This window comes from Pipistrellus hanaki (assembly GCF_964339955.1).
Source record: "Pipistrellus hanaki genome assembly, chromosome: 17".
NCBI lineage: Eukaryota > Metazoa > Chordata > Mammalia > Chiroptera > Vespertilionidae > Pipistrellus > Pipistrellus hanaki.
Genome location: NC_140519.1, coordinates 43,929,078 through 43,948,917, shown reverse-complemented (window position 1 = coordinate 43,948,917; position 19,840 = coordinate 43,929,078). Strand labels below are relative to the sequence as shown.

Sequence of the window (19,840 nt, the reverse complement as noted above, 5' to 3'; positions counted from 1 at the left end):
CCGATCTTAAAGCAATGAAATCTGGATCTGTGGGAGGGGAATTCCGCATGCTGGCTGTTTTAGAAGTCCTCCCAGCAATTCTAATGTGCAAATAACACCAGCCCATTCCAGTGGCTCTCCAATATGATCTTCCTCGGGTTGCTGGAGAGCTTGTTAAAGTGTGGAATTCTGGGTCCCACTCACAGAGTTTGTAACGGGCCCGCACGTCTAATGATAACCAGGTGAGGCTGGGATGCGGGGCTGGGAGCCTCGCTTTGAGAACCGCCAGCCTACCCTTCCCTGCAGATTGCGCTGGACTTTGGGAGAAGCGGTGCCCGAGGGGCTATTTTATGGAGGGAAACAGAGACGAGAAATGAAAATCACAGGGTGCCTCAGGCATGGTCGTTCCCAGCGTAATCACTTCCAGGCTGCTCCCCACCGAATGGAGACGCCAGAAATCACAGAATGCCATTGCGCTGAGCGATGGAGGCCATAGCAGAGCCAGTACACGGGCTACAGGCTCCACACTAATTGTACCGAAAGAATCCTGAGCAGGGAAAGGCCTCAGGCGTGCGGGCGAAGAGAGGCATGCCATGTGCCTCCACATAGCCTATCGCATCTCCACCAAAGCAGTCATAAATTCAATTCTGCTAATAAAGCTCTATTGGAATAGCCTGCCTTCTATTTGCGATTTTTAAGAAATAATCTTTACATCTGCATGCTGCACTCGGCCAGTTGGCTTCGAGTTAGTTCACAGGCCCTCGGAGTAGCCATGAACGGTACTGTTGTTTTCAACTTTTACTTCATGTTGAGTGTTGATGCTGCCTCCCAGGTTTCCAGCAGCCTGAGAGGGTCAGTGTCCCGGAGAAAGGCAGGGGATGCATCCTGAAATGCAGCGAGGGTGATCTGAGCACGTAAGAGCTTCAGCTCGGCATTTTGCAATCACGTAGCTCAGGGTAATTTATACAATCAATTAAAGAGCATTATCAAGGGATGAGTTGACTGTTGTTGCCATGCCAACCCGTGAAAGGGTGCCTTCCTGTTGAAAACCCGCACCTGGTGATGGATGTGGCGGACTCTGAGGACGCAGGCACAATCACAGATGTCCAAAGGTGTGGAGGGGACGCGAGTTAAGAGCTTTTCGTGTCATACCATTTCCCTGGCACACGGGTGCTGATGGCACGTTGCTCGCTTTCTCATTAACATTCTGTCATTTATCGCAGGGTTCCGCATTCAGAGCTGAAACTGAAGTGAGAAGGCGCGTAGGAAAATATGATGGCAAAATAGATGCTGCTCATTTGCAGGGCGAATTAACTTCTTTAAAAGTTGGTGTCAGCGTAGTCTGTTAATTAGGCACAGTTTTATCCACCTACACGGGTATGTCTTAAATACTTCCACAATGATAATTAACATTTTGGATGGCCTATGGCTTCCAATGCATTGAGCTGAAAAGTACTGGAAGTGGGTCTCTGCAGAACACAACAGAAATAGAAAATACACCTTCCAATGTCTGTATGCGGCCTGGTTTTTTATGCTAATGGTCAAGATGAAATCAACAAACCTTAAAGACTGCAAAGTAGACTGGTCTTTTAATTCACTAAATGCCCAGAAATCAAGGGAGGTCCAAAGGCATTCTTAAGTATAGAACCTATATTGGTAAGCAACAGAGATGAAATCAGAGCATATATATATTATACACACACACACACACACACACACACACACACACACACATACACTAAAGGCACTTAGGGGGGTCCCTCAGCCTGGCCTGTTCCCTCTCGGAGTCCAGGACCCTTCGGGATGTCCACCTGCTGGCTTAGGCCCACTCCCCAGGAGATTGGGCCTAAGCTGTCAGTCAGACATCCCTCTGGCAGCTTGGGAGCTCTCGGGGGAGCAGACCTAAGACATCAGTCAAACATGCTTAACGCTGCAGCAGAGGCGGGAGAGACCCCCACATTGTCGCTGAGCTGGCCGGCCATGAGCTGGCTTCTGGCTGAGTGGTGCCCCCCACCCCCCGTGGAAGCGCACTGACCTCAATGGGGCAGCTCCTGCGTTGAGTGTCTACTCCCTGCAGGTCCGTGCACGTCATAGTGACCAGTCGTTCCTGGTAGTTCTACAGTTAGGGTCAATTTGCATATTACCCTTTTATTATACAGGAGGATAGGGGATTGGCAAGCCAATTCTCTTTCCCGCATGCCAAAACTGTGTGTCTTATTAAACCAGGCCTTTCCTAAAGCAATTGATTATATGCTAATATGTGTGATAGATGCATTGCCCATAATATTTTTAATAGCGTGATAGTTGCATATTTAGACGCTGGAGCCAGACTGTTTGATTTTTCAACTACCCCCTTTGCTAGCTACGTGACATTGGGCAAGTTGTTTGATATTTCTGCCTCAGTTTCCTCATCTGTAAAATGACAACAGCATCCACATCATAATATTGTTGTGAGGATTAAATGAGTTACACTATGCAAAGCTCTTGGAATAGTGCATGGTTGTTATTGTGTGTATCATTATTATTACTGGTTTATCTTCCAAGACTCTATCAATAGCTCTGAGGCAATTACTAATTTCTGTTTTCCATTTGTGAGTCCATGGAACCTGGAAAGTAAAATGCAAAGTTCAACCAATGGTATGTGGAAGGAGGTGGCAAGATGTGCTGAAACCACAAGCAGGCACTTCCTTGTGCCAACGTGAGCAGGAGAGCAGGACTCAGGTGAACCTCTAGGTGGCTCACTGTCTGAATTATTAGTTTGTATCATACGATTTTTATTTTTTATTACAGACTATGCCTTCCCCTGTTTCCAACATTGAATGCATAAGAGGGGGGACAATTTACATAATCAGGAAGCATCCACTACTGTGCTTAAAGTCAGAATTGGTGTCTTTTTCCAATTGGCACCCTGACAGGTTGGACAGTTCCTGGGCTGTGGTAAACGTTCACAAAAATCTGTTGAAAACATGAATGGATGAGATTAGATATGGGCTATATTGACAGATACACACAAGCCTCCGTGCACATGCCCGTACATTATTTATATAGATACATTATGTGTGTCATGTCTCTCCTCCTGGTACTAACAAAGCTCTTCTTTCAGAGAGTTCGGGGGGGAAATAGAAAAATATTAGGACATTGGGCCAAAAAAATGGGTTTGGGAAAGCATATGTTGAATGACCGGCCACAGGAAACTACCTAGTTTAGAAAACTGTCTAAAAAGCTTCGTGTATAATATAATACTTTCAACAATAAAGAATTTAAATGGAAAAAAAAATTCTCTTCACCATAAAAGAAATAAAAGGTTTAGTGTACGGGGGTTGGCAGAAGTAGGTTCAATTTCCTTCCATCATTAACTAAAAGCAAGGATATGAAAAAGAACAATAAAAAGACAAAGATTTCAAATGAAATAATACAATAATAAATAAAGACAGACTAGTACATACATACATACTAGTACAAGAATAAACTCTGTTTCAAGTACTCACAACGATAAACATGCTTTTGCCCACCCCTGTATTATTATCATCAAGCACAAACACAAAAGCCCAGTTCAGCTCACTGAGCTGCAGAAACGGTCAGAATATGGCCTGAGAAACATGAAGACCTTCTCAATGATCATGGAAGACAGTGTAAGACTCACTGACTTTTGATGGGACAGAAACATTTCTGGTCACTAGCATGGTTTTTACCATCTTTCTTTCATCTCGAAAAACAATGAAGCATAATTCCCCTTCCAGCGGGCACGGTCTTTCCAGGAAAAGACGACTTCAGGTATTGGCGTCTCACACAAAGAAAGTGGAGCAGAGCCCTCCCGCCACATTAGGAAAAAGCCTGCAGAACATACTTGCCCTTTGCCACCTCTGGTTTCCCTGACTTCCTGGTTGTAAGAAATCGTTTTTCTTGAAGGGTTATTAAAAAAAGGTGCACAAGGATTTTTTAGTCGCTGAATAGCTCTTATGAAACGATATCACGATGAGCTAAGTGAAAATTAGAGCCACATGCCTAAGATTTCCCTGAGAAACACACATATCCCTTAAAAATAAAGAACATAAGTGCCAGGAAAAAAGAATATGTTTTTAATTTGTTTGAGTTGAAACATTTGAAACACATTTTTAGATAGTTGCCCACAATTTTCCAAAGGCCATTGAATTTCTTATAACCCCTAAAAGATGTCTTTCTTTTTAAGGAATGGCAGGGAGCCACTGGCTCATTAAGTAATTCAAAATCCTACCTTCCATTGCCTTTCACCATAACTTTCTCCCTCCACAGTCTCCCCTCCCTCCCGAGTTCTAAGTTTCTTATTGTGGGCCCTTCTTTTCAAAATCACTAGTATCCAAATTCTATATTTTCCCATTGATTGGAAGACTCACATGGGTAACTGCAAAGCATAATGCAGAGCCATACTGAAAAAGGAACCCTAGTGCACTGCTGATGGGGATGCAGCGTGGTACAGCCACTATGCAAAACAGTATGGAGTTTCCCCAAAAGGATGAAACATGGACCTGCCATGATCCCATTTCTAGGAAGATATCCTAAGAATCCCAAAACACAAATCAGAAAGAAATATATTCACCCACCCCTATGTTCACAGCAGTGCTATTTATAATAGCTAAGATCTGGAAACAGCCCACGTGCCTATCAGTAGATGAGTGGATATAAAAGCTGTGGCACATTTACACTGTGGGATACTTTGCAACTGTAAAAAAGAAAGATCTCTTGCCCTTTGATAGAGAATGGAGGAACCTGGAGAAAACATTATACTAAGTGAAATAAGCCAGTCAGAGAAAGACAAGTATCACATGATCTCACTCATTTGTGGAATCTAATGAACAAAATAAATGGATGGACAAAATAGATCCAGAGATATAGAAACATGGAACAGACTGATGAGTCTCAGAGGTAAGGGGGTGGGAGGCAGGGAGAGTTCAACCAAAGAACTTACATGCACACTAGAGGCCTGGCGCACAAATTTATGCACCAGTGGGGTCCCTTGGGCTGGCCTGCAGGATCAAGCTGAAACCAGCTCTCTGACCTCTGCTGAGGGGTCCTGGATTGCAAGAGTGTGCAGGCCAGGCCTAAGGACCCCACTGGTGCATGATCAGGGCCAAGGAGGGATGTGGGAGGTTGGCCAACTGGGGAGGGCCCACGGGAGGGCTCCAGGACATGTCCAGCCCATCTCACTCACTCTCGATCAGCCAGATTCCAGCGGCAAGCTAACCTACTGTTCAGAGCATCTGCCCCCTAGTGGCCAGTGCACGTCATACTGAGCAGTTGTGTGGCCTTAGCATATTATTAGCATATTACGCTTTGATTGGTTGAAGGGCCAACCAGTTGACCAGACACTTAGCATATTAGGCTTTTATTATATAGGATATGCATAATCTATGGACACGGATAATAGTGTGGTGAAGGCAGGAGGGTCGGGGGGGGGGGTGCCGGATGGAAGGAGTCAATGGGGAAACAAAAGGGACATATGTAATACTTCCCACAACAAAGATACATTTTTAAAAAGTCATACTGTGTGTAATTCATATGATTTCTTTAAATGAAGGGTGCTAGAGAATGGCCAGTAAGAAGAGGGAGCATAATCCCTGGAGCATTTTTTTGAAGTCTGCTGGTCAGAGAAAGTACCCTGAAACTTTGCATTTCAGACTAGCAAGACATTATGAACTGAATTCATGATGAAAACATATGCTCTTCTTGTTAGACCATCCTGGAATACATCTGGAAATCAGAACGTAGGTGGGAGGAAGAGCAGCTGGGTTTTCTTAACAGAGACCATTGTGAAGTTCCCTCAAGCAGACTGGAGGGGAAGAGGGGAACGTGGAAGATTTTGATAAATTTCAGTGGTCTTTCCTCTGGACAGCTTCCTTGCTCTCTTCACCTCTCCCACCTTGTTATATTTGACTAAATGAAACAGTTTCTGACCTTGGGAGTTCATATTTTTCAGAGAATTTGTCGTGCCATCAGAGAGAAAACGGAGGAATAACCATTTCAATGCTTGACATAGATTGGTTTTGCCATAAAAAATAAAAAATAAAAAAAAATCTGAGTGAAAAAAAGCAGTTATAAAACGCAAATGGCTTCACCAAATTTGGATTTGGGTGCCTGACTGGCAAATGACAGGAACTACCTGGTTTTGGTAAAGTCATTTGGGTGGAAAACATGTTTATTTCAGCTCTGATCGGGTGCCAAAGACAGGATTGTTTCTTAACATATTTTAGCAATTGTCTCTCTCAAGGTGTGATTCACCTTTTCCATCTTTCCAGGAGGCTGAGGTCTTCATGGAGCGTCTGATTTCTATTGGATCTGAGGGCCCCAGATGTCTTTTGTCCTACCTTGCCAATGAAGGCTCCTCCTGTCACTTTGAATGGAAAATGGTTTGAGACCAGGGCTGGCGAGCGCAGTGGTGGTGGCAGGAGCCTCTCCTGCCTCAGTGGCAGTGCTGAGGAGCAGCGAGCGGGCAGGTAGTAAGAAGCATGGGATCCCGGACTATGAAAGGGCACAGGCCAGGCTGAGAGATCCCTCCCCAAGTGCACGAATTTCATGCACCAGGCCTCTAGTACAAAATTATATTGAGTGTTCACTAGTTTTAAAATTAAGAAAATAATTAGTTAAGAATTGATACATACTACAACATGAAGTTTGGGAACATTTTGCAAAGAATCAGCCTCAGAGGATCGTATATTACATTATTCTATTTATATAACATTTTCAGAATTGGCAAATCTATAGAGACAGAAAATGGATTAGTAGTTGTCGAGGGTTAGTAGGAGTCTGTAGCAGGTCACTGAAGGATAATGGCTTAGAGCCCTGGCTGGCGCAGCCCATCATTTGGTTGATTCAGAGTCGGGCATATGCCCTGGTTACGGACTCTATCCCAATAGGCAGCGTGCAGGAGGCAGCCTGTAGACGTTCCTCACATGGATGTTTCTCTCTCTCTTTCTCTTTCTCTCCCTCTCTCTCTCTCTCTCTCTCTCTCTCTCTCTCTCTCTCTCTCATCAATAAAAACATATTTTTTTTTTAAAAAAAGAGAAAAATGGTTTCTTTCGGGGCGGTGAAAATGTTCTAAATTGATTGTGGTAATGGACGCACAATGCAGAGAATGTACTGGAAGCTGTTGGACTGTGCAAGCTAACATGACGAATTGTGTCGTCTGTGAATTATATCTCAACAAAGCTTTTCAAGGAAAATAGAAAGACTTCTCAGGAGGTCATTGTCCTGAAATGAAATGTACTAGGCCTTTGGTGGTTTAGCCACCAAGCTTTAGTCCTTAATTCTCTTTGAATACATGTTCTTGAGTTTGCCCTGTGTTTCTTGCTCAGTTCATTTCCTAGTCTTCCGACTGCAGCTACAGTGCCACATATTTCCGCTGTTTGTGCAGATAAGCAGCCCTCACTTCCAATGGATGTTTTTATTAATACCATGCCTAATGATCGAAAATAAACATGTGCCAGTCTGAGCTCTGCTGCCTGCCTCTGACTCCCCTCCTGCTGGTTCATGCTGCGAAGCCTTGTTATAGAAGCATGCAGGCGCCCGGGTGTATCTGAGCATGTCCTCAACTGGCAGTGATACACGGAGCTCATCCTGAAAATGAACATTTACATTGTTCTTTTTATCATCCCGATTAAGAAAATTCATAAACATATACCTGTAGAAATTGAAATAAGTTGCGTCCCATTCAAAAGAAAAGGCTCTGTGCATGAAAAACTGGGTTTTTAAAAAATAATTCTTTTTTCTTTGATGAGTACAAGCAGAATTCCAGAATTTGAAATCAATATCCCAAAACTAAAATCAGGAACGAACGCAGAATATTTAAATTAGAGAGAGAGAGAGAGAGAGAGAGAGAGAGAGAGAGAGAGAGGTAGACACCTAATAATTTCAACTAACAAAGCTGACACTTTTTGGGGTGTGATAAGGGTTTTTGTTTGTTTGTTTGTTTGTTTGTTTGTTTGCCTATATGCTTTCAATTGTATTAGTCACCTTCCTTTTCAATAATTCATACTTCACTCCATTTTTATGGAACCAGAAATTCTCTACCCTCACTTTCACACATTGCGTCAGTACCATTCCATCAGTAGGGAGATGAGCCTTCATGTCTGCCGGGGAAATTGTCCTGACAGACACAGTAGATGACCCGTGAAGGTTTCTACCAAGAGGAACACAGATATTCCTTTTTCATCAAAAACATTTAAGTCAACATACAAAAACCAGGACAGGAGATAAAATATAGTTCCCTTCAGTCATTAGGTAATCTAAAACAAACATGAAAGAATGTAGCAAGATATTACATGAGAAGTGATTCTACAAATTACAAGATGTTAAGCAAAGATTGGTTAGTACTGGTGCAGTCACACCTTAGTTCTAAATATCTCCCATCTCTGGTTTTTTGGTTCCCAAGAAAGTTGTTTCAGGAAAAAAATGTCTCAGTCATTGAACCAAACTTTGGTTCTTGACCTGACAACCCTTTCTATCAACATGACAACAAGCACTTCTCAGGCCACAAACAAAGGAGAGCATGCAAGTCAGTTTACAGCGAAACCTGGGCTGTGATCATTTTGTGGATGGATTGATTGATTGATTGATTAGTTTTTGCTTTGTTTCTAGTGAAATGGATGCCTAGCACAATTCTAAAACAAAAAGAGGCCATCAAGGGTGCTAACGTGAAAGAAACAACCATCACAGGCCATTCACGAGGTAGAAAAACTGTAGTTAATTTAGATAATGAAAAGGCAGTTAGCTGATGACAGCATTTCAGAGGCAGTGATAGGTGAAAAGGTGGTGATGCCCTCTTCTGACTTCTTGAAAGACACCCTTGGAACCAGTGCTGAACGTGGTCCCTTTAAGGCTGCTTGGGGGTGGTTTGAGAAATTTAAGAAAAGAAAGTGTTTGTTTACAGATTAACCAGTACATTAAACATGTATTGCATGTGAAAAAGGTTAAAACAAGAGATCAACCAAAGGACTTGTATGCATTCATGTAAGCCTAACCAATGGACACAGACACCAGGGGGGTGAGGGCATGAGTGGGGGTGATGGAGGGGCAAAGGGGGGATAAGGACACATATGTAATACCTTAATCAATAAAGAAAAAAAAAGGGTTAAAACAGGGAATCCTTTGGGGGGTCTGGAACAAATTAATTTAATTTACATTATTTCTAATGGGGGGAAAATGATTTGTGTGGTGTGTTTTTTTGTTGTTTGTTTTGTTTTTTATTTATTTATTTTTAAATATATTTTATTGATTTTATACAGAGAGGAAGGGAGAGAGATAGAGAGTTAGAAACATCGATGAGAGAGAGTCATTGATCAGCTGCCTCTTGCACACCCCCTACTGGGGATATACCCGCAACCAAGGTACATGCTCTTGACCAGAATCGAACCCGAGACCCTTCAGTCCCCAAGCCGACGCTCTATCCATTGAGCCAAACCGGTCCCGGCTTGTTTTGTTTTTTTAACAAATCGCTTCTCAAACAGTCTTCTGGAATAAATTAAGTTCCAGAACCAAGGTCCCACTATAATTACTAAGAACATATCTATCGTTACTTATTTGTAAAGCTGATGATTTGAAGAATTCATAAGATTGTCAATATGTAAAATTCTGTGGATATCAAATTATAATTCAAATTGAAATAGGAATTTTAGGGGTGATATAGGCAGGTTTAGGAAATTTTTAGAATTGGGGGCGGGGGGTTCATAGATATAGAGCAGAAGTTACATTTTTGTTTGCCTATACATTTTCAATTGCATTAGTCCATGGATACAGGGATACAGAGCAGAAGTTACATTTCCATAAGACAAGGGAACTTGGAGTAGTCAAAAGGCCTATATTTACAAAATAAAGGAGGAGGAGGAAAAGCCAGAGGGAATAGGAGAACAATGAAGGATAGCTACCCTCATAAAATGAGCTTAGATGTCTTTCCTCCTCTGGAATTTTTTGGAATACTTTGAGGTGCTAATTATTCTCTGAGTAATTTGGTAAATTTAACCTGTAAAGCAAATCGAGTCCCAGGCTTTTGTTTGTTAGTTTTGTTCGTTTGTTTGTTTGTTTGTTTGTTTTTAAATTTATTTTATTGTTGAAAGTATTACAGATGTCCCCTTTTATTCCCAGTTGACCCCCTCCCTCTCTGCACCTGCTCTCCCCAGGACTTCACCACACTATTGTCTGTGTCCATGGGTTATGTATATCCTCTATAATAAAGAGGTAATATGCAAATAGTCATTACACCATGATGTGTAACAATCCGGTCAGCAGGAGGGTGGGGCAGTGAGCTACCTTTGGCAGAGACTACAGGAGGGAAGGGCAGTGAGCTACATGCAGCGGTGGGCCGGGTGGTCAGCTGAGGCAAGCGTCAGCGAGCTACTAGTGCACAGATTCATGCTCGGGGCCACTTAGTATGCATATAAATTCTTTGGCTGATCTCTCCCCCACTTTCCCTCTTCTCCCCGCCTTCCCTCTGAGATTCCTCAGCCTGTTGGGAATCTTTTGATTTCTGTTTCAGTTTCACAGTTGTATTATTTCTATTCAGATTCTGTGGTTCTTCCCGATTTAGTTTTGGAAGATTTCATGTTTTTAGGAATATACCCATTTCATCCAGGTTGTCCAAGTTGTTGGCATATGGTTATTTATAATATTTTCTTATGATCCTTTGTGTTTCTTTGGTATCAGTTGTTACTTCACCTCTTTTCTTTCTGATTTTATTTATTGGGTCCTCTTGTTTTTTCTTCATGAGTCTGGTTAAAGGTTTGTCAATCAAGTTTATTTTATTAAGGAACCAGCTCTTGACTTCATTGATCTTTTGTATTGATTTTTTAGACTCTGTTTGATTTATGGCTGTTCTGATCTTTATTATCTCTTTTGTTTTATTCACATTGGGCTTTGTTCGTTGTTCTTCTCTGAGTTCTTTTAAGTGTTAAGTCAGATAATTTATTTGAGCTTTCTCTTGTTTTTTGAAATAGGTCTGTGACTATGACTCACCCTCTTAGAACTGCTTTCCCTGCATCACACAGATGTGTGTGTGTTCTCATTTTCATTGTTTCAATGATCTCATTGTTAACCTATTCATTGTTTAATAAAATGCCAGTTAGCCTCCATGTTTTTGTATGTTTTCTTCTTTCAGTTGATTACTAGTTTTGTAGCATTAGGGACAGAGAATATACAAGGCCATAGTTAGCAAAACAACATGGTACTGGTATATAGACAGATAGATCAATGGAACAGAATAGAAAACCCAGAAACAAACGCATGCCTTTCAAGTCAATTAAACATTTTATAAAGGAGGCAAACACATACAATGGGATAAAGATATTCTATTTAATATATGGTGTTGAGAAAATTGGACAGGTATGTGCAAAAAATGAAACTAAACCACCAACTTATGCCATGCACATGAATAAAGTCAAAAAGGAGTAAAGACTTTAGACTAGAAACCATAAAAATCCTAGAAGGAGACATAGGTAGTAAAATCTCTTGCAGCAATATTTTTTTTTTCTGACAAATCTCCTTGGGCAAGGGAAGCAAAAGAAAAAATGAACAAATGGGATGACATCAAACTACAAAGTTTTTGCACAGCAAAGAAAACCATCAACAAAATGAAAAGACAACCCACTTAATGGGAGAATGTATTTGTGAATACATCTGATAAGGGGTTAGTAGCCAAATTTCTAAAGAATCTCTAAAACTCAGCACCAAAAATGAAACAATTAAACTAAAAAATGAAAAAGGACCCGAATATTCTCCGAAGAGGTTATACAGATGTCCAATAGATGTATGAAAATATGCTTATTAACAGAGAAATGCAAATTAAAAGCACAATGATGTATCACCCCAACCCAATCAGAATGGCTACCATCAATAAATCAGCAAACAACAAGTGAGGGCAAGGATGAGGAGAAAGGAAAACCCTCGTACACTGCTGATGGGAATGCAGACTGATGTAGCCACTGTGGAAAGCAGTATGGAGATATCTCAAAAAACTAAAGCTGGAACTTCTTCATGATCCAGCAATTCCACTTTTGGAAATTTATCTGAAGAAACACTAACTTGAAATAATATATGCACCTCCATGTTCACTGCAGTTACATACAATAGCAATATTTAGAAGCAGCTCAAGTGTCCATCAATAGATGAATGAATAAAACATATTTGGCACATTTACACAATGAAGTACTCGTCTGTAAGAAAGAACATTTACTCTTAGTGACATCATGGATGGAACAGGGGAATATTATGCTAAGTGAAATAAGCCAACCAGAGAAAGACAAATACCATATGATTTCACTCATACATGGACTCTAATGAGCAAACTGAACTAAGAAGCAAAATAGAGACAGACTCATAGAGAACAGGCTAACATCTCTGAGGGGGGCGGGATACATGGGGGGATGAAGAGATTGAGCAAAAAAGAAATAAAACAACAAACAACACTGTTGTAATTGCCAGGAGAGTGATGTGGATGGAGATGGAGGAGGGTATAGAGGGGATAAATGGTGATGGGACGAAAAGAAAAATAACACCTATTTCAAACTTTGTGTCTATATACTTCTAACTGGGCCTCAATTCCTGGTTCCACATGGAAAATGGGCCCAAATTCAGCGGATGGGAACTTTAAGTTATCCCGGCTGCACAGAGCGATTCCAAAATAGGCATATAATTCATGCCAAGACTCAAAATTTATCAGGACTAATAGCAGGACTTTTACTTGGGTAACCAAAAAAAAAAAAAAAAAAGATATTGCAATAGAAAGAGCATTGTGCCTTCTGCTTGGCTTTAACTTGAGGAGGTATGAGGTTGAAGCAGCTGCTGCTATCTTGTCACCACATCTTAGTGAAGCCAAAACACGAAAGGAAGATGGGCAACACTAAATTCAGTATGGGATCTTCTAAATGCAGCCATGCTTGATTTTAGCCCCAATCTACACTAATAAAAGAGTAACATGCTAATTGACCATACTTTCTGGATGCCCACCAGCCAATCACGAGTGAGTATGCAAATTAACTCAACAAAGATGGTGGGTTAATTTGCATACGCAGGCACCAAGCGGTCTAGGGCAAGGCAGTGGCGATGATGCAAGCATTCCATACCATCCAGCCTCTCCAGGCATCTAGGCAGAGTGGGAAGGTGGAAGGGTGGCTCCAGGCCCGAGCAAAGGTGGTGCCAGCAGCCAGGGGAAGGAAGGCCCATTTTTGCAGAAATCTTCTTGCATTGGGCTTCTATCAGTTTTTTATATAATTACCTGTGATAATAAATTCCCTTTCTGCACAAATTATCCCTGTGGGTAGAGGCTCAAGGTAGGGCAATACGGTTTAAAGAGTGGCACCGTATTGCCCTACCTTGAGCCTCTGAAGAAACACTAACTTGAAATAATATATGAAATAATATATGTGTTTGACAGGGTTCAAACGTAATTATTTATCTTTGTTCTAAAAAAGCAGAATTAGTCCAATAGTAGTGCTGGAACAGCAATGCTTACAGATTTTACACTACAAGCAATCTTTAACTGTTTACTGGGTCCGTTTCCATGCTGCTTGCCAAGCACCCCGAGGCCTTTCTATAATAATGTCTAGTGAGCAGCACTGTGGAAAGAGCTGGTTTGGGAATATTTTAATATCCTGCGATATGAGTGATATGCACATGGAATTGTTCCTTTCACTATGGCTACATTCACTCTGATTGGCGTCACTGTGCAATTCAATTTGCCTCCTTTTAATACCCTGAAAGCTGATTAGTCAGGAACCCAAATGTAATTAGCTAGTTACAATGACTTGTTCAGACTTATTGTATCTATCTAAATATTCCACAGAGTAAAATGTAGGCTCACCAAGAAAGCACTAACACTAATATTTAAATATAAAAATATATAAAGAGAAAAGGGGCCAAATGGCATATTAGAACATCTCTTTTACCATGCGTTTAATTTTTTTTGCTGAAATGTGAAATAATACTTACTCAGGTGGTTAGTATACCTGAGGTTCTTTCATGAGAAATTAATCACTGGGACATTTGTGTACATGTGAAGAAATCTACATCTCCCCACATTTTATTTCACCAGCAGTAAAATTACAGTACTATTTTAATTTTTTTTACATCCCTTTAACTTGCTGTTTTATGGGTGTTTTTTTTAACGTAACATTTTAAAACCATCTACTCCTACTTCTAATTCACACTAATTTGGACAGAGCATCAGCCTGCAGACTGAAGGGTCCTGGGTTTGATTCCGGTCAAGGGCACATGCCTGGGTTGTGGGCTCGATCCCCAATTGGGGGCATGCAGGAGGCAGCCGATCAATTATTCTCTCTCATCATTGATGTTCTATCTCTCTCCCTACCTCTCCCTTCCTCTCTGAAATCAATAAAAAAAAATGTACGCATTAAAAATAATAATAAATTACAAATTAACAGGAAATGTAAGAAAATGGAAAAAGAGCGAGTGCAAAGAGTAGTGCCATTGATAAGGCTGAAAGCATTAAACAAATAAAATAAAGAATGACTCATGGACAAAGACAACAGTATAGATTCCAAAGACCATGATATATTTGACATTTACAAAACTAAAATATGTACATGCCTTGTTTATTTGATATTGGGAGACAACAGGTGTGAATATGTATTGAAGTGCTATAAATTCTTGCTATGCCATTCTTTCCCATTATGCTTAATTAGAGGAGAGCTATTGAGTTTTTGTGCTGCATGCTGCCTAAGGAGGTCACCAAGAGATTTTTGATATGTTGGCATTTTTCTTTGTCTAAAACTTAAAACTCCATTCATTTAAAAATTCACTTGAGAATCCCACGAGGGACCATCTTACCCTGAAGCGGTGTGACCTTTTGGTTGAGGCTCTGTTGGCATGCAAAGCGGAGTGTAGTATCTGTTTTGTCCTCCCAAGTTCTGTCTCATTTTTTCACGAAACGCATAGTTGAGGGACAAAATCAACTCTATGAATATCTTTCAGCTACATCTTCACAGTGGTGAAAAGGGGTGTGCAAGTGAAGAAAAAAAAAAAAATAGCCCACGTTGGCTGCCAAAAGTCTCTTCTGTATTGTAAAAAGAAAAAAAAAGAAAAAAATTAATTGCATTCACTGATGACAAGTGTGGGCGCCTTTGGCAGGCAAGGGGAAAGGACTCTGCCATGGATCTGCTGTTCAAAAATCCTCCTCATTCTGCTTAACACCTTCTTCCTTCAAGTCATCAAAAATAATTTTTTACTGATTATGCTGACACCCTCAATAATGCCAGCATTTTTCTTGCATCTCAGATGTAACTGTCTGTCGTGATCCGCATCAAGGGTGCTGTCTTTTTCTTAAATGTAGCATAGATGTAAGAAAAAAAAAATACCTTTTGAAATCATTAAGCCGAAGTTTGACTCGCTTTATGAACACTACTTCAAATCTGCCCTGGAAAAGACGAGGAGAACATTCATTTCCAATCCTCAGACACTAATTTTGCCTTCTGTCCCACGTGATGTCTTAAAGCAGGCTAAGCCATATGTGTTTGCTGACCGCACAATGTGGTATAAGATAAGACCATTTTTAGAAGGTGAATTATTTTAGTCATTTCCCTTGTAAAATGGTTTCTTTCAGGATATTTTTAATGTAAAAGGGAAACATAATTTGCCCACAATAAAAAATGGGGAAAGTAGAAATTCACTACAAGTTGTTTCATGGAATAATTGTGTTACTGAAAATGTAACTGCCAACTGAGTCATATTTTTCCATTGACTTATTTTATATGAGAAAGATGTGATCAGTACCTTTTTTATCTTTATTTTTTGCAAATAATATATTCAATGCCGTATGCTTGGAACAACTTTGATTCTGCAGTGTTTCTAATATCTGTATCTTTCACTAACTGCCTCTTCTTAACCCTTTTATTATAAGTGTGAAAGAGTATAACTTCTTCAGATTTAAGCATATGATTTCTGCAAAAAAAAAAAAAAAAACAAAAAAACAAAAAAACACACACACAAAAACAAAACAAAACAAAAAGAACACCTTCTCCTTCCTTGATTCTTATTAGAATTAAATGGGATATTCTTTCTAGCAGATAATCGTATGGATAAATTCAAAGTAGAATCTTCATTCTTTCATTGGCTTTGTGCTCTAAATTACATTCAACTGAACATCATTCTACCTAGAAAAATGATCACTTAGCCAAAAATAACCAGTCAATAAGATGCGTGCATACACACACACACACACACACACACACACAATGAAGGATAAAAGACACAAAACAAAAGCAAAATATCAAGAAACAGGCTTGTTAAATCAATAAAAAGCCAGAGAGGGAAATATATAATTTTTCCCCATTACCCTGTAGAGCAGGGTAGCCACTGGGCCCATAAGGCCCGCAAAATCATTTGGTCTGGCCCTGCCAAGGCATTAGGGGTGAGTTAATTAAATGTGTGACCAAATACAGCAGGCTAATTTTTAAGCTGATAATTTTGTATGGCACCCAAACGATGTCATAAATATCCAAATGGCCCTTGGCAGAAAAAAAGGTTCCCCACCCCTGTTGTAGAGAAAAATTACTAAAACAACATGGTGCCTCATGGAACCCATTTAATTAATCATTAAATCTGCTGGTTGAGTCATAGATATATCTAGGAACCATCACCACAAGGACTACAACACATCAAACATGTTGCCTAAGGTGGTTTTGTTATCAAGAGTTTCAGGAACACTAGTACTCTAGTTGGCCAGTGGATTTTCCAAACCAGTTTAGGCATGGTTGGGTACCACCAAAGGAAAAGAGGATTTCAATGTAGCAGATGTGATAAAAATGCTGTCACACATCCCTGTCTTACAAACACTTACAGTCCACACAGGTAGCATAATCTACTCAGATTAAATTTAATATATTACTGTACAAAATGTACAGTGATGAGAAACAAAATAAATACTGGTCATAACAAGGTTTTGGGGGGGAAGCAAAACAAAGAATTAATTATAATTCATTAGCATCCACGGGAATATAAAGATATGGTGGCTCTCTACTCGTACTCTTATTTACCAAATAGTCTTGATAAAACTGAATTTATTTATTTGTTTAGTTTTTAGTGTCTTTTATCTCTAAATCCTACCCTTTTTTTGTACATTTTATTTATTATTTAAAAGAATTTTTCCCAGTACCTTCTCTCCCTTCCATGTTCTCTGTCTCACCCCGCCACACACACACACACACACACACACACACACAATCACCATAATGCTGTCCATGTAGCAACTATAATACACTTGGTTCTTCAGGAAGATCCCTCCTGAATTAAAATCATTTAATTATATTTCTTGATGATATTTTGCTTTTGTTGTGACTGGCAAAGCCCACTCGCCAGCCAGAGGCTAGGAAGTCATTGTTTTCCACAATGAGCAGGTAGGCCTCCTTGTGTGGGACGTTTCCCAAACATAAAAAAGTCTGTGTAAAAGCTGTTCAGTGACCACACATGTGACCTGCCACCAGATGGCAACTCCAAGTCACGTGGAAGCCAAGGTTACAGAGACGCAGAAACTACGATCCTTGGAGAGGAAACTTGACAGAGCAGAGGTCCAGACAAAAGCAGTCCCAGCAGAGACAGAGCCTGTAAGGGAGGGGGAAGCCAGGCTGTCCTTGCTCAAGCTGATTCCATGTGTGTTCAGCAGACATAGGTCCCTGGAGCACTTAAACAGCGAGTTTGTAAAGGCATGCCCGACAGTGAACTCCTTCAAAATGCGGACAGAGATAAATAAATCTCACAGCCAGCCTCTCAGAGAACAGAGGGGTGATTATGTTCTAATGGATTTAGGAAGTGCTCTTGGATGGTGTTTAACAGGACTGAGCTTTGACAGCCCACACACTTGGTTTGAATCCTGGCTTCACCGACTGCCTTATCGCCTCCCCATGATCTAATGTCATGAAATGATGAGTCACTTACATGTGTATCAGCGATAGCCCCTGCCTTGACACAGAACTTAGCAATTAATGCTGAACACATTCTTTCCATTAGTAGTAGCAAAATATGACTGATTTCACTCCTTTAGATTAAATAGACTATACAAGGGACAACTTGGCAATTAGGGAGAAAAATGCACTGACAATGTGAGTTCCCAACAATCCATGCTGGAATGTATCATTTCTAGAAGGGTTGCTTTAGAAAATTAATTGTGTATAAATTTTTTTTTAAATTGCCACACATGCATTACAGTGGCTTCAAAACACCATACCATGATTACGGTGGCTGTAAATCACATTGGCTGTGACATTGGCTTCTTCTAAGTCCAAAAGCCAGTTAACATCTCATAGAATATTCACTACCCTCTCCCTTTCCAACGTTTGTGTCTAAACATCGTTTCTTAAGTACTCATATTGATCATACTGACTCATACTCTCGGTAGCAATGATGAAACGCTATTGATTTCCTCTTGTAAACCCCAGCTCTAACTAGAATAGTTGCTTCCTTGAACTCCATACGAAGCTCTCTTTTCAGGCCTCTTCCATTCTTATCGATTACCTCTGCAGATGAATATCGGGTGTGAAAATCATTAGGCCTCCTCACAATAGGATTTTGACTCTTATCGAACGCTCCTGTTCTCTCTTCCCTAATTAGAGCCCGAGAACGTTTTATCCTGGAGGAAGAATGAGCTAGATTGCAGGTCTAATTCCTTCTGATGGCATATGCGCCTTTCACCCAATTGCGGGAATAATGCATTCCTTACTTTGTTGCTTTGCAAAGAGCCACTCACTCAGTTCTTCCACTGGAAGAAGAAAGAGCATGATTTTACATAAAAAGAGCGCTCTGTTATCCAGGCTACGAAAGAGAAATAGAGTCTACAGCTGTTCTCATATTTTTTTTTTTTCACTCAACATTTTAAAACACAAATAAAGAATAGCATGTAAATGAGTTAGTGGCACAGAATCTTATTTCAGAGCTAGAATAACCCTTAGCGTTGACAATACAGAAAAAGCAGCGACAAGCACGAGCCTTGGAGTCAGATGACCTGGCTTCAAATGGACTGGCTGCGTTACCTTAGGCGATTTACCAAACCTCCTGCAACTCAACATGCCCTTCGGTGCAGTGATAATTTAATAACAGTTATAAAAATAAACCATAAAACAGGCTAAGATGTATTAAAAATAAATAAAAATGATAAAATATAACTGTAACAAAGCCTTCCTCATAGGTTTGTTGTGAAGGTTAAATTCCTGCTCAATGCATGTTCTTTATTCTTTTAATATTCTGTGCATTTCAATCCCATAAGCATAGCATGTTAACAGAAAGTAAATCAAAAAGCTCTCCATAACCTTTTATCATCTTTAGTAATTAAATGAAAAATCCTCAAAAATAATTTTTAAAGCCCCATTGAGAATGTGTGATAAGAAAAAAAATAATTGATCTCTACAAAAAAATCAACAACAAAAAAACACACCAAAATACAGAATTGCTCCAGACTGGTAGTGGTTTAATATAAATATGCAGACAGAATAATCTGGTTCACTTTTACCAGCTTATTTCTACTGAAGTATTCATAAGAGCAGGGCCATTCGATGAAAATTCAGCCCACAATAGTTCAGCTTTTGTTGACCCCAGATTTAAATGATTATTAAGAACAACAAAAAAGCATTATTATTAACATCCCTGATAAAAACCAGATCTACCAATGTGCACAGAAGTAGACACTTTCTAAGCAAAAAGATGGGTGTGAGGAATTGGAAAGCCCATAAAATGCAAATTAGACTGCATTTTACAAAATACAGCTGCTATCCTTTTCAATGAATTCCTAGGGATTCAAACCCAGTGTCTAGTCCCTCAAACTGGCATGCTCTGCCCCCAAATGCTCATGTGGCTCACTCCATAACCAGGATTCTTCTTAAATACAACTTCCTTA

At 40.2% G+C, this 19,840-nt stretch overlaps 1 long non-coding RNA gene across 1 annotated transcript in view; it reads right to left on the bottom strand.

The window, feature by feature from the left end:
- LOC311612058 overlaps positions 1-19,840 on the bottom strand; it is a 61,840-nt gene that overhangs the window by 39,969 nt on the left and 2,031 nt on the right. The window lies entirely within an intron of this gene.